This window comes from Carex rostrata, chromosome 34, assembly GCF_964058835.1.
Source record: "Carex rostrata chromosome 34, lpCarRost1.2, whole genome shotgun sequence".
NCBI lineage: Eukaryota > Viridiplantae > Streptophyta > Magnoliopsida > Poales > Cyperaceae > Carex > Carex rostrata.
Window position 1 is genome coordinate 620,893 of NC_135951.1, and position 15,092 is coordinate 635,984.

The following is a 15,092-nucleotide window of genomic DNA, read 5'->3' on the forward strand; positions in this document are numbered from 1 at the left end:
CATGTAAGTCGTGCTCTCATGAGATGTTTTGAGTCGATTTATGTTGAACACAGGTTTATCCATTTCCAGCATATATAGACCATTCATCATACAAGATGATCCATAATATAATTAATCTTTATGATATCTCCATATTATATCTAAATTACAGCCCTGATTTACACTGAAACCTGTGCTTTAAAGCCTATAAATGTGGACTTTTTACTTATATTTCGATGAAATGTGGTACTGCTATGCTTTGTTTAGTATTTTGCAGGAAAAAGGGTGAAAAACTGGATCTGACTACTTTTCATATGGCCCGTATGACATTTTGTACGACCCGTACAGGATCTGCCCAACTACACATAAGGTTCCACAATAGAGGCACAAAGTCTCCAAGACAAAGCACAGGCATACGGCCCGTACGGGGTCCCCTACGGCCTGTATGGGGTCCCATACGGCCCGTACGGGGTCCCCTACGGCCCGTAGGGCGCTAATTCGGAAAATCCAGCTGGAATCTGAAATGAGCATAATTTAAGGAGGCCGAAAAGGAAGCCCCTGAGGGCGCAATCTGGGGCATTAAATGAGATATTTCTCACCAAAAAAAAGGGGGATTCACTACTGGAACTTGGACAAGCTTTCTTGGAGCAAAAGACAGGAGGAGGAGAAGAGGAAGAGAAGGGAAAAACGCGAGTTTGCAACGGATCTTCGGATTTCTCCACTGTTTTGTCATGAACTCTTTTATTTTCTGTTATTTGTGTTATCTTATGAACATGAGTAGCTAATTTACTTTGTTTCTAGGGCTAAGATGTAGTTTCTAGTTTGGTTTTGTTTGCATGCTACTTGGATTTTGTGTTGAATGCTTTGTTTTTACTTTGTTGAGTAGTATTTTGATTGCTTTATTTGTGCTTGCTTGAATTGATTAGTCATCCCGTTAGATGAATGCGCACATCTAAGTGTTAGGAGCCAAGTCTATGACATTTAATCCAACCGAATAAAGTATATGAAGTAGGGTTAAACCAAGGAGTACCCGAAAGGTGAAACTTTCCTTGAGGCGAAAGTCCTTGGATACTTTTAGTAAACCAACAAGTAACTTAGATAAATTAGGCCAAAATGCGAAAGTTGAGGTTTAATGCATCTAAGAGGGAAGTATTTGAGTCCGGTAATCGGGTACTAGGCCAAAATGCGAAAGTTGAGGTTAGGTATCTAGATCTGGTCGATAGAAACCCTAAACATTAGTATCAACACAGAAAACAGTAGCTGCAGCATTAACTCGGGGTCCCCTACGGGCCGTAGGGGAAGCCATACGGGCCGTATGCCTCGGGGCTGAACAGAAATGAAATCTGAACCCTGGAAACGCCTTTTTATTAATTGAAAACAACTTTAATTCTTTTTATTGCTTTTTTAAACTTGTCATAAATCATTAGAATTGTTAGAACTAAACCAAATCAATTTCTCTCACTTCTAGAATTTTAAGTAACTTTAGGATAAGTCCGGTTATTTTCTTCCGTCCCTGTGGATCGATACCTGAGCATACTCATCGATAGGATAGTACACTTGCTATCTGATTTGACAGAGTGTAACAAAGGTTTAAAAGGTATAGCTTGCTATACTGAAACTTTGTAGCATATATTCTGTGCGAACACTTTATATATTGAACATCTATTGTCCTTTATTACAAAAGAGAAACCATTCGTCTCTAAACATGAGACTGAAATGATGTTTTTGGAAATGTTAGGAACAAAATATATATTTTCAAGTTCCATTAAAAGCCCGTTGGGCAAATACAACTCTATACTACCGACTGTCACGGCTGCAACTAATGCTATGTTTTCAACTCGGAGTTGTACTTCATTGTTGCGTAGCTTCCTTCTATTCTTTAGTGCCTGCACATGATATGGTATCTATTACCCAATCATTAATAGAGGTAGCAACGTTAACTTCAACAACAAACGTACCTGAGGTTGAAGGTTTGGAAACCTTTCCAGACTTCAAGTTTGCCAAATACTTCAGGCAGTTCCTCTTCCAATGATTTTTTACATTGCAGTAAAAGCAGTCAGAGGCAGTAGAAACCTTTACCTTGGGAGTGTTCTGATTAAGAACCTGCTTCCCCTTGCCCTTGTACTTATGAGCCACTTTCTTTTGGGATTTATTAATCTTCCTCCCACCAGCTTGGATCATGAGGTGATATCGCGCTATTATATCTATATTTCCGACCGAATTATGTACCAAAACTTGTGCCCAAAACAGTAAAACCATGTTTATTCCATTAAATATCTATATAATATGGTACTGCTATGCTTTTATTCTTATCTTGCAGGAAACGGGCGAAAATGGGAAGAAAATATGTTTTCTGACTTTTCTACACGGGTCGGACAAGCCTTGACACGGCCCTTGTTAGACATCTGTTTTCTGACTTTTCTACATGGGTCGGACAAGTTTTGACACGGGTCAGACTAGAGTTAAACCTGATACGGGTTGGACTGGTTAAACCTGACACGGGTCGGACTGGTTAAACCTGACACGGGTCTTGTCAGACAAATCTGGCAGGAAATCTGGAAATTGGGAAAGAAATCTGAATGAAGGAAAGTCGGTCTTGGGTCTTTAAAAACGTGATTCCCTGCACCAGGGGGGTATCTGGGCATGCTGGATCAACCTAAGGTTTGGGAGCGAGGGCTTGGATTGGAGAACAAGTAGAGAGGCGAAAAACGAGAGTTTTGCGACGGATCTTCTTCGTTCCACGAGTTTTGCCATGAGCTCCCTTATCATTATCTTTACTTGTTTTATTTGCTTTCTTTTCTTTTAGTTTCTAGGGTTAAGATATAATTGAATGTTTTGTTTTGCATGATAGTTATTTGATTCTTGTGTTAGAATTTGTGTTTGTTTGATTGTGTTTGATTTTAATTGCTTAGATTAAGTTGTTTGATTTTTATTGGTTTGTCACTAAAGCGCATTCTCCCCTTTAAAATCTCTCAACCAAAGCTAAGTACATGAGATAGGTTTAGTGATCCGAAAGGTAAAACCAAATAATAGCCGAAAGGTGAACATTTCCTCTTATCGATAGATAAGAGGTTACCTTTAGTATACCAAACAAGCAACTAGGCAACTCGGACCAATATACGAAAGTTGAGGTTTGGAACCCTAAGAGGGTAAATATTGCAATTCCATACCAAGTCAATAAACCAATATACGACAGTTGAGGTTTAGAAACATTAGGTCTGGTCAGTTGAACCCTACATAAAGGAACAGCACAAAGAAACAGTAACTGGTGCATTAACTCGAAGTCAGTACGGGTCGGACAGGAAGCTGTACGACCCGTATAGGAAGCTGTACGACCCGTATCAGGGACTGAGAGGCAGAACTAAGATAAGTCTGAAACCCTTGAAACGCCTTTTTATTCTTATTAAACAAAACCCCAAAAATATTTATTGTTTTGAATATTATTATTTATCTTTTTAAAACACCAAAATCACATTTGCAACTTCTAGAGTTTATTTAATTTAAGTAAAGTTCAGTTAAGTTTTAACCGTCTCTGTGGATCGATACCTGATAATACTACGCGATTAGGATTGTACACTTGCAATCTGAGTCGAAAGTGTAATCAAGGTTAAAAGGTACAGCTTGCTGTACTGAAACTTTGTGCATACGCTTTTGTGTGAACATGAGGACAGAAGAGCTCTTCTTCATGTCGCCATTTGCGATCCTCAGTATCCCCTTGGAGCTCTTGCAGACTCTTGTCCATCCCAAGAATGTGGAAGTATGATGAACCTTGAAAAGTTGGGAGGGAGTGAGTGCAAGATAATATCCGTAGCAAATTCTTTGCTCAACGGACTACTTAGCTTCTCCAGCTGCTCAACATCGCTCATCATACGGAGCATGTGAGTGCCAATATAGCCGCCCTCGGCCAACTTATGACCTAGTAGAGATTTGATCACCTTGAATCTCTCAACACGTGCCTGCTCTTGAAACATGTTCTTGAGCTGTTCGCACATGTCATAGGATTTAATGTCCATGAATCGTCTCTGCAATTCATGACCCATAATACCTACCAGGAGACTTTGCACATCAAGCTCATCTTTCTTGTGCTTGATGTACTTGATGTACTTGGTGAGGTCATCTGCTCTACCGTCCGTTTTAGGCTCAGCAGAGAATTGTGTGTTCAGGATATATTCTTTCTTGTCATGTCTAAGTACGATACGATAGTGAGGGTATGGAACCAATTAGTGAAATTGGATCCGTCCGCTTTTAGCTTTTCTTTCTCGAGCAGGGAGCGTAAAGAGAAAGACGTTTCTTCAGCCATGTTTCTACAACATTAAAAGTAAAGATTTTAGCTTTGTTCATGTAATGTCTTATTCAAATAATAAAACTCCCACTACAATTTTGCTCTATTCCCTTTTGTAGTAGGACCAAGATCTCTATTGTCACTAAGAACCAAGCCAGTGTCAGGATAACTCGGCCATTAGTTATCTTAGGTAAGCAGAATCGCTGCTAATGACATCCCTTTGTGATTCTTGGTTTCGTTAAACATCACGTGTTTTAACGAAACTTTGCCTTATGCCCAAAACTATTATGGAAATCATTGGTAAGTAACCTAACTCTATTTGGTTTGATATGTCGGACATAACCCTCGACCATCAAAGGTAAAAGGCGATGCCTACTGAGTAGGTCACGTCGACCAATGAACATTGATGTGAGGAGGACAGAGTAGGAAGGGCGTATTACTTAATTAACGGGTTAACAGTGCAAGCAATCTTTAAAAGAAAGTTTGTCGGAAACCCAATCGAGAGTTCCTTCTCCAGTATTTCCCTTGACATAACTTTCTTTCACATGCTTAGCTTTGTTAAGCAGTCAGTTTTTGAAACTGACTTTAGACATACTTACGGACACGTGAAAGTCGTCTGCCAGAAAGACCAACCGATGGTGTCCACCTCTAGCCTTTCTTTGACATCACGTTATTTCACGATTCCTTGAAAGCGATAAATCTAATTTATACATTTCATATCAAAGTAGTAAATCTAATTTACTTATATACAGGACCAAGTCAAGTATATTATTTATTAGTTCCTAATTCTTTGTTTTGTAGCTATGCTCAGTTCTTATTTATACCGTAAAAAGCACATAAACAATTTATATGTTTTAAAATAGATATTATTTTTGGTAGATAAAACAATTTGGTAACGTGACAATGTTTCTTCTTGACCAGCCATTAGGATATGTAAAAGGGACTCCCAGGAAAGACCAAGGTCATACGGACCGCTAAATCTAATCTTTCCTAGACAGAACCATCTCTTTCACAATATGAAAATGACAGCTCTTACTAAGATACTTTATTGCTTCATTACATTGTTCGATGAACTTTACTTATCCGAAGATTTTTTGAAAAGGTGAAAGAGTTACATTTTGCCATTCTTCAAAATCATTAAAACAATTTGGTAACATGACAAAGTCTCCTTTGGGCCAGCTATTAGGACACGTAAAAGAGGGTCTGCCAGAAAGACATAGGTGAGTTCCTTCACAAATCTTTCTTTGACATAAATCTTATCTTTTATGGGTGGAGATTAACAGCTCTTACTCAGGTACTTTATTGCTTCATCACATGCTTAGATGAACTTTAACACAATCAAAAGTTTTTGAAATGAAAACATAAAGAAGGCATAAAATCCTATTTTATCTTTCTCGGTCGGAAAACTAATCCAAAAAATATAAAAATTTACATTTCATAAGAAAGTATAAAGAAAACTTAAATCTAATTTAACTTTCTTAGTCGGTAGAACCAAACCAAGAAAATCTCATTTCTAATTGGTTTGGACTTTAGCTGCAAATCTAAGAATTAAACCGATATGCGGTATATGCACCTAATTTGCATAAGTTATAACTTTTAGAAAATCAATCTGGGAGAGCCTTATGATTTGATACCACTGTTGGGTTTCAGGGTATCCAAAACCCGTTTAGGCCTAAGCTATAGAAAGACCGTAAAACAAAAAAAAATTACTTCTAACTTAAGCCGTGGATTAAAAGGATATGCCAAAAAAACCACCGAGAGTGTCCATCTCCATTCTTTCATTGCAATGACCTTTTAATCCTTTATAGATCTGCTCTTTGATTGCTTTCTAAAAATTAAATCTATTTAACAATTAAATAAATCGACTCGCCTCGGAGCATTAGACGTCTGATGCCTCTATCGGTTATCCACCAGGACTAACCGGAGAGCGGTTTTTTTTTTGCCATAAATACCATAAACTACTGGATTTAGTAAAAATACTATTCACCGAGAAAAGACAAAATAATATTAGTCACGATCCGCTAGATGTTAATGAATCACACGTATGTGAAAACATAAACATCGTGTGTTTCGCAAGAATACTATTCACCGATCCTGTAAACACTATTCAACAACCCAAAATATTATACGTGGAATACGTATAACTTTAATTTCTAACCAAAACACTATTCACGAAAGGAAAAAAAAAGAGAAAATAGAATACCGAATCGATTCGGTATGAACTCAGAAATTAGTAATCTTCTCTCTACCCCTCACCCTATATTTAGAGGGCTTAGGGTCAGTTTGTAAATGACTGAAATGCCCTTGGCAAGGTCGGTTCCAAGGTGGAGAAGGCAAAATCGAATTTTTGCACTTTGGCCCAAATTGAATCGATTAGTTTCGGGCTTTTGGATTTGGGCTTTAATCATTAATTAAGGCTTAATTACTAATGGGCTTTCGGTCCAAAATATTAATCCATAATTAACATTTAAAGACCAAATCAAATATTTATAATTGTCATGTACAATTATATTTTTGTTGATTTGATAACTTTAATACAACGTACCGAGTACGTTTATAAATTAACCTTTTGTTTTTGCTTTGTCATTTTTACATGACATTTATAATTTAATTATATCACGTATAATTAATTATAACCATCTTATTATTAATCATAATCAATTTATGATTAATCAACAAGATTCTCCGAGTAGCTCCTATACGATGTGACCCGATAAGATCTGTGTTATGTTGGTAAATAGAATTAAAAACTATTTTAACTTCTATAATCATGAGAGACATCTGGTAGAATGCATCATGACCATCCAATCACATATATGATGCTGTACTGTACAATATCACGATCCAGTAAACTATTTTACTCGTGTTATTCTTTGTATCATAGCTATCAGATAAGTTTCAAGGTAGGTGTGTGTCATCCTTGCAAACTTAATCTTTTCTTGATCTTAAGCAGATTATCAAATATGATTACTCTTGTAATCATACCGCTAGCAGATAAACCTTACTCTATCAAGGGGCTCAGTGATACTATAAATTGTATAATAAATACAAGGGACAATAGTACTTTTGGTAAACCATCACCTCCTCAGCATAAGTTATGTATACCGAAGAGCTACCGTTATAGCTACTTTTTACAGATAACATTAGGTAATAATCACACATACACATATCTTAGTAGGAAGGATGAATACCTCATACTGCAGAACTTAACACTGAATGAAAGCATTAATGACACGAACACAATTTCATTTAATGTTTCATTATGGGTCTGTCAAATATCATGTTCCTAGAACATGTATTTATGTGATTAAAATGACATCTCTTGTCAGTGGTTTGTAAAACTTGACCATCTTTTAATCCACATACTAACCTGGTAGAGGTTAATTAGTGTTCTTGCTAATTACCTTGGTTAGAGACTTTTAAGAATATATATCATCTATATTATGAAGATTCACAATTCCAGTCATTGACTCGAAATAATTCATAAATGCAATAATGCTCAAGGCAACAAAATGAAAGTTTATTAATCACTCAATGAAAGTTTATTTTCAACTTCAGCCTTAAAAAATTTGAATTTATCTAGTGCTTCAGATTTTTCATTAATCAAATACACATAACCATAACGAGAATAATGGTCAATGAAAGTAATAAACGATTTATGGCTATTAATACCCAGAATAGGAAAAATACTACATCTATCGGTATGAATAATTCTAATAGCAGTTAGACTTATTCTATGTTGCTTTTGGATGTATGCTGCACTAAGGAGGATTAATAAACTGCATTATTGGTGTGACTAGTTCAGAATTTGGGACCCATATTTGCTCTACAAATTTCTTCTTTTAACGCAATATTTCCAAAATAACAGCGAAAATCAAAGGTTGAATTTCGGACCGTGGTTGACTTATGGCGGCTGAGTTTTACTTTTAATATTTTCCGGTTTCAGTCGGGTTTGGCTTATGGCGGTCCACTATATAATTTTTATTTTTATTTTCATTTTTCCGGGTTTGGAGGTTTTCATGGCGTTCCACTTATTTTTCTTTTATTTTTATTTTTACGGGTTTGGTAGTTCGGTGGCGTTTCGCAAGGCCGTCATAACCCAAACCTGTCTTCTTATTTTTAAATTTCAAATTCAACATTTTCCATTTTTAATATTTTCTTTTCCCATTTTGCTATGAATAAAACTTTCGATATTTTCTCACGTAATAGGTCAAGCTCTTAGTATACGTTGATATCCACAAGAATCTTTTATTATCTTAATATACGTCGATATCCACAAGAATCTTTCATTAATTATCATTTTAAGTTGTTGCATGCATCGTTCCAAATGTTCATTTATTCTCCACTGCGGTCCATGTCAAACAACAGAAAAAGAAAAAGAAATAAAAACTTTTCTTCTGTTACATATTCTCTACCTTTGTGGAGTGAGTTACTATGAGGTGGGATACTTGATTATTTTAAGAGTTGGATCATTATGATAAATAAAATTCAATTAATGCTACAAATAAAAAAAGGTATGTTTGTCACATTTTTTTAGTTTTGCATTTGTAATAGATTCAAATGCAGGATTTTTTTTTTCATTTATTTCTAAATTGATTGTTGTTTCTGGAGGCTGTTGGAAACAAAATTCTCCAAAAAATTAAAGGTATATTAGAAAATCAATCATTATAAGCAAAGTATCTTCCTTTAAAAAATCCTACAATTGTTAATCGTATCTTTAAGTGCTACTAAAAGCCTGGAATGCAATTGCATATTTGTTGACGATCTTTACTTAATTAAAAAATAATTTCGAAGGATCATTTACTTAATTAAATAAGATAGGTACATCCTGGATCAACGTGTTGAACACATAGTAATGCGATGTCTATATATATATATATATATATATTGCGTGTAAAGTGGAATGCTTGTTATATTTTTACTTTCTTTAATTATAAAAAAAATTTCTTATAATTTCTTACAATTTCTTATGATCATTTAAAAAAAAGGTATGAAATAACTTCTATATGAATTATAAATCCTAAAAAATTCAAATATAAATAATTTGCTATATTGTTGAATCGTTTCTGTTGAGAATACGAGTACCCGAAAGCAATCATGCACACAACACAGAAAGAAAGAAAATTAAGAGAGAATCACAATCATAACACAGATTTTATGTGGGAAACTCTCTAGGGGAAGAAAACCCACGGCCGCTCGCCAAACAAAATCCACTATTTCTCAAAGTCAGTTACAACAAATTACAAAGAGATTTAATGCATATATAAAATACAAAACCCACTGAAAGGGTGCGAAAAACGGATTAATATGGACCGCACATCTTAATGGGTAATTTGACTAATCTGGACCGTCGGTTAAAGGATTTTCATGCAATTGACTTCTCTGAAAATAAAATTCTCCGGGCTCTAGCCTCAGACATCGCTCGCAGGGGGCTGCTGCCCCCCTGCCACCCCCCGCATACTCCTAGAATTAGGCCCACATACATAACAAATCTCCCACTTGGGACTGATTCCCAAATCATCTCTTGAGTAGTAGATTTATCTCCTTTTGTAGTGTCCTTTGGCGGTGGCGTCTTGCCATCCTCAAGTAGCAAGACCAAGAGAAGCCGAACAGAATTCCAGCTTCTCTCTCGTGACTGACTTGGTAAGCATGTTTGCAGGATTCTTGTTGGTGTGAACCTTTTCCAACTTAAATGATCCTTCTTCAATCATGGTCCGAATAAAGTGATACCTTATGTCGATATGCTTTGTCCTTGAGTGAAATGCAGAATTCTTCGCCAAATGAATTGCACTCTGACTGTCACTTTGTAACCGGCAATCTACTTGCTTGTGCTCCAATTCATTCAACAAGCTTCGTAACCAAGTTATCTCCTTACATGCCTCAACAACTGCAACATACTCAGCCTCAGTAGTAGATAATGCAACAATTTTTTGTAACCTTGACACCCAGGAAATTGCTACACTGCCAAGAGTAAACACATAAGCCTATGGTACTCTTCCTACTATCCATATCTCTAGCCATGTCAGAATCAACAAAACCATGCAACTGTATATCTGCACCTGTATAGCACAACCCCATATATTTTGTTCCTACAAGATATCTGAGAATCCATTTTACTGCATTCCAATGCTCAAAATCGGGATTAGACATGTACCTGCTCACAACTCCCACTGCATGAGAAATGTTGGGTCTTGTACAAACCATGGCATACATGAGACTACCCACTGCTGATGCATATGGAATCTTTTTCATTCTCTTCTGTCTTGGGACAATGCTGTTTTGAAAGATTTTTGAAATGACCAGCTAAAGGTGTACAGACCGGTTTTGCACCTTCCATGTTGAACCTCTTTAACACCTTTGATATGTACTCCCTTTGACACAGTTTTAGCAACTTATTCTTCCTATCCCTTTCAATCTTTAGTCCCAAAATTTTCTTTGTTGCCCCTAGATCTTTCATTGAAAATTCCTTTGCCATTTGCTCTTTCAAATTTTTAATCTTCTTCATGTCAGAACCTGCAACTAGCATATCATCGACATACAATAGCAAAATGATGTAAGAATTTTCAAACTTCTTGAAATAACAACAGTGATCTGCATGACAACAAATATATCCGTTCCCTGACATAAACCTGTCAAATTTCATATACCATTGTCTCGGAGCCTGTTTCAAACCATAAAGACTTTTCTGCAACTTACACACGAAGTTCTCCTTACCAGCCTTTACATATCCCTACGGTTGCTCCATGTATATGTCTTCCTCCAAATCACCATGAAGAAAAGCAGTTTTAACATCCAACTGTTCTAAATGCAGATCCTCAGCAACAACAATACTTAGAACAGTTCTAATCGTAGAGAGCTGTACTACATGAGAAAAAATTTCAGTAAAATCAATACCTGCCTTTTGTTGGAAACCTTTCACCACCAATCTGGCCTTGTATCTTTGAGAGCCATCATGCTCTTGTTTCAACATGTATACCCATTTATTTTGAATTACCCTCTTTTTGACAGGGAGCTCAACCAATTTCCATGTTTGATTTGTATGCAGTGAGTTCATCTCTTCATCCATCGCTTTCTTCCATTCTGTTTTCCTTTCAGAATGCATTGCCTCCTCATAGCAGCTGGGCTCGTCATCATCTGTGAGCAATAGATAGTCTAGAGATGAAGAGTAACGGTCTAGGGCAGTGACAATTCGTCTCTCACGTCGAACTGCAATGGGTGGTGTCACCGGCTCCTCCTGATCTTCATGTTCATCAATCTGTTCTTCAACCTGTTCATCAACCTGTTCTACAACACGCTGACCAAGACCATTTGAAGAAATATCATCAAGCTCAAAATATTCTGATTTTTCTGGTTTCTTCTTCTCTTTGATCTTATCCTTATACAAAACATCCTCATTAAATATGACATCTTTACTCCTTATGACCTTTTTACTCTCATGATCTCATAGTCTATAACCAAAATTATCACCTCCATATCCTAACATATATAGTGCATATTTTGGATTTTGCATCTAACTTTGATCTATTTTCAGCACTGACATGGACATAGGAAATACAACGAAATATTCGTAAATGTGAAAGTTTTACCTCCTTTCCTGTCCAAGCCTCCTCAGACAGTTTGCAATCAATCGCAGTAGATGGTCCTCTGTTGATCAGATATGCAGCAGTATTCACAGCTTTGGCCTAGAAATGTTTAGGAAAACCAGCATTCAGCAACATGCTTCTAGCGCGTTCTGTGATTGTTCTGTTCATGCGCTCAGCTACGCCATTCTGCTGTGGTGTCCTTGGTACTGTTTTTTCTCTTCTGATCCCATTCACAGCACAATACTCATCAAACTCCTTGTTGCAATATTCGCCTCCATTATCTGATCTTAAGCATTTTAGCTTCAGACCTGTCTCATTCTCAACTAGACATTTTCACTTTTTGAAAATTTCAAACACATCAGATTTATTTTTCATAAAGTAAACCCAGAGCTTTCTAGTTGAATCATCAATGAAAGTAACATAATATTGAGAACCATTAAGAGAAGATACCTGCGAAGGTCCCCAGACATCCGTGCGTACCCGTTCTAGCTTTCCAGCTTTAGGAGTTCTGCCACTTCTAGAAAAGCTAACAACCTTCTGTTTTCCAAACACACAGCCTTCGCACAGAGACAGATCTACTTGTGATAACCCGTCTAACTTCCCTTTTGACAACATTACCTTCATTCCTTTTTCACTCATATGCCCGAGACGTTGATGCCATACTTCTGCACTGACTTTGGAGGAGGCCACGTTTATGAAGTTTTCATTAAGAACCCTGTAGAGACTGCCATCTCTCTGTCCATGTGCTACTATCATAGCACCTTTTATGAGCTTCCAGAATGTTTCAGTAAACTTTGTTTCAAACCCTGCATCATCAGCAAGTTGGCTTACAGAAATTAGATTTCTAGCAAGTTTCGACACATGTCTCACACGCTGCAACCTCAACTGTTTCCCATCTAGCATGCTTATCTGCACATCTCCTCTGCCAATTATGTCACAGGATTCATCATCACCAAGATACACCTTGTCAAAATTCCCCTTCTCATAATTTAGGAAATACTCCTTATTTGAAGTGGCATGAAATGATGCACCAGAATCTAGTATCCACAAACAGTCATCTTTAATGTCACAGCACATAATCAATGCTTCATTTTCTGAACCTGATTCATTTGAGACATTCATTGAGGTACTACTTTTGTCGTTCTCATCCACCCTTTTCTTTGGTGCTCTGCAATCACGCTTGAGATGACCTTTCTTCTTGCAGTTCCAGCAAGTTAACTGAGTACCCCTTGACTGACTTTTCCGAGACTATGACCGTCCATTTCCTCTGCCATTGCCCCTCTTTGAGGATCTGCCCCGTTCCTCAATATTTAGGGCTGCACCAGAAATAACACCAGACGAGTTGTTCTTTCTCCGTGTATCTTCATCAAGAAGAACCCCTACTACATCCTCAAACTTGAGAACATTAGATCCCGAAGAGTTACTCACCGCCATAACCAGACTATCCCAACTATTGGGTAAACTCGACAGGATAACAAGGGCCAACACTTCATTATCAAAGTTAATACCCACGGATTCTAACTGACTCTTGATGGTATTGAAATCACTCAAATGCTCTTGCATGGATTTATTTTCAGATTTCTTCATGTTGAACAACCGTTTCATCAAGAACACCTTGTTTGACGCCGATGGTTTCTCATACATTCGCGTTAGGGCTTTCATCACATCTTGTATGGTCTTTTCCTTGGAGATGTTAAAGGCTACCGACTGAGACAACGAAAGCCTGATCGCACCCAGAGCCTTTCGATCCAGTATGTCCCAAGTCTTGTCGTCCATATCATTTGGTTTGCTAGCCTTGCCGTCGAGAGGCAAATAGAGATCCTTCTGATATAGGTAGTCTTCAACTTGCATCTTCCAGAACCCGAAATTAGAGCCATCGAACTTCTCAATTCGTAACTTCCCCTCTTCCGCCATTGCTCCCACTTAAGAAAGAACCCCGCTCTGATACCAGTTGTTGAGAATACGAGTACCCGAAAGCAATCACACAACACAGAAAGAAAGAAAATTAAGAGATAATCACAATCATAACACACAGATTTTATGTGGGAAACCCTCTAGGGGAAGAAAACCCATGGCCGCTCGCCAAACAAAATCCACTATTTCTCAAAGTCAGTTACAACAAATTACAGAGAGATTTAATGCATATATAAAATACAAAACCCACTGAAAGGGTGCGAAAAACGAATTAATCTGGACCGCACATCTTAATGGGTAATTTGACTAATCTGGACCGTCGGTTAAAGAATTTTCATGCAATTGACTTCTCTGAAAATAAAATTCTCTGGGCTAAACAGAGCCCACATAATGGGTAATTTGACTAATCTCTGAAAATTCGTAGCCTCAGACACCGCTCGCAGGGGGCTGCCGCCCCCCTGCCACCCCCCGCATACTCCTAGAATCAGGCCCACATACATAACAGTTTCCCCCGATCTTGTGTGAGTTGAGGATGCAGTCCTTCATTATATTATATTAATTCACTAGTCGATCTTTTTAAATATATTTTGTTCATGATTTACAATGTCCTAATATTACTTGTAATTGAACAAGGGTATATAGCTGCTGGAATGAATAAATAATTGAACAAGGAAATTATTTACATAAGATTATTCACTAATTAAACATCAGCTGAATAGGAAGCTGAATCGGAACAAGTAAGAACTAGCTAGTAAAGAAATGAGAATTGGATGTAATATCTAGGTGTATCACTAATATGTATATTTTCCTTCTTATATCAACCCGTTCTTGAGAACAGAAAAGTAATATTTCTTAGATAGCTTCTAAAGAGATTTAATGAGTAGGTGAGATTCTTGGATAACAGAGAACAGCTGTAAAAGGATTCTTGGAACTAATGCAGGGGCTGTTTTTCAAGTCTCCAAAAATCAATATATGCATTTTTTCCACTTAATTTGGTTTTTGTTCAGGGTTTCGTTTAGGTTCTGGTTTTGCCAACTCAATATATGCATTTTTTCCACTTAATTTGGTTTCTAAAACGTCATCCATGAACTACAATTGTATGTGTGTGTTTCAGTGTGTGTGTGTGTGTGTTTCAGTGTGTGTGTGTGTGTGTTTCAGTTTGTGTGTTTGTGTGTTTGTGTGTTTGTGTGTGTGTGTGTGAGGGAGAGGGAGGATATATAAACATTGCTAGGATGGCCCATTTAGGGGATAGATAAACAATGTTTCTTTTAAAGCAGATGTAAAAACTATTTTATTAATGCAACGCTTGGTAGCTTCTACCAAGTATTTTTTAT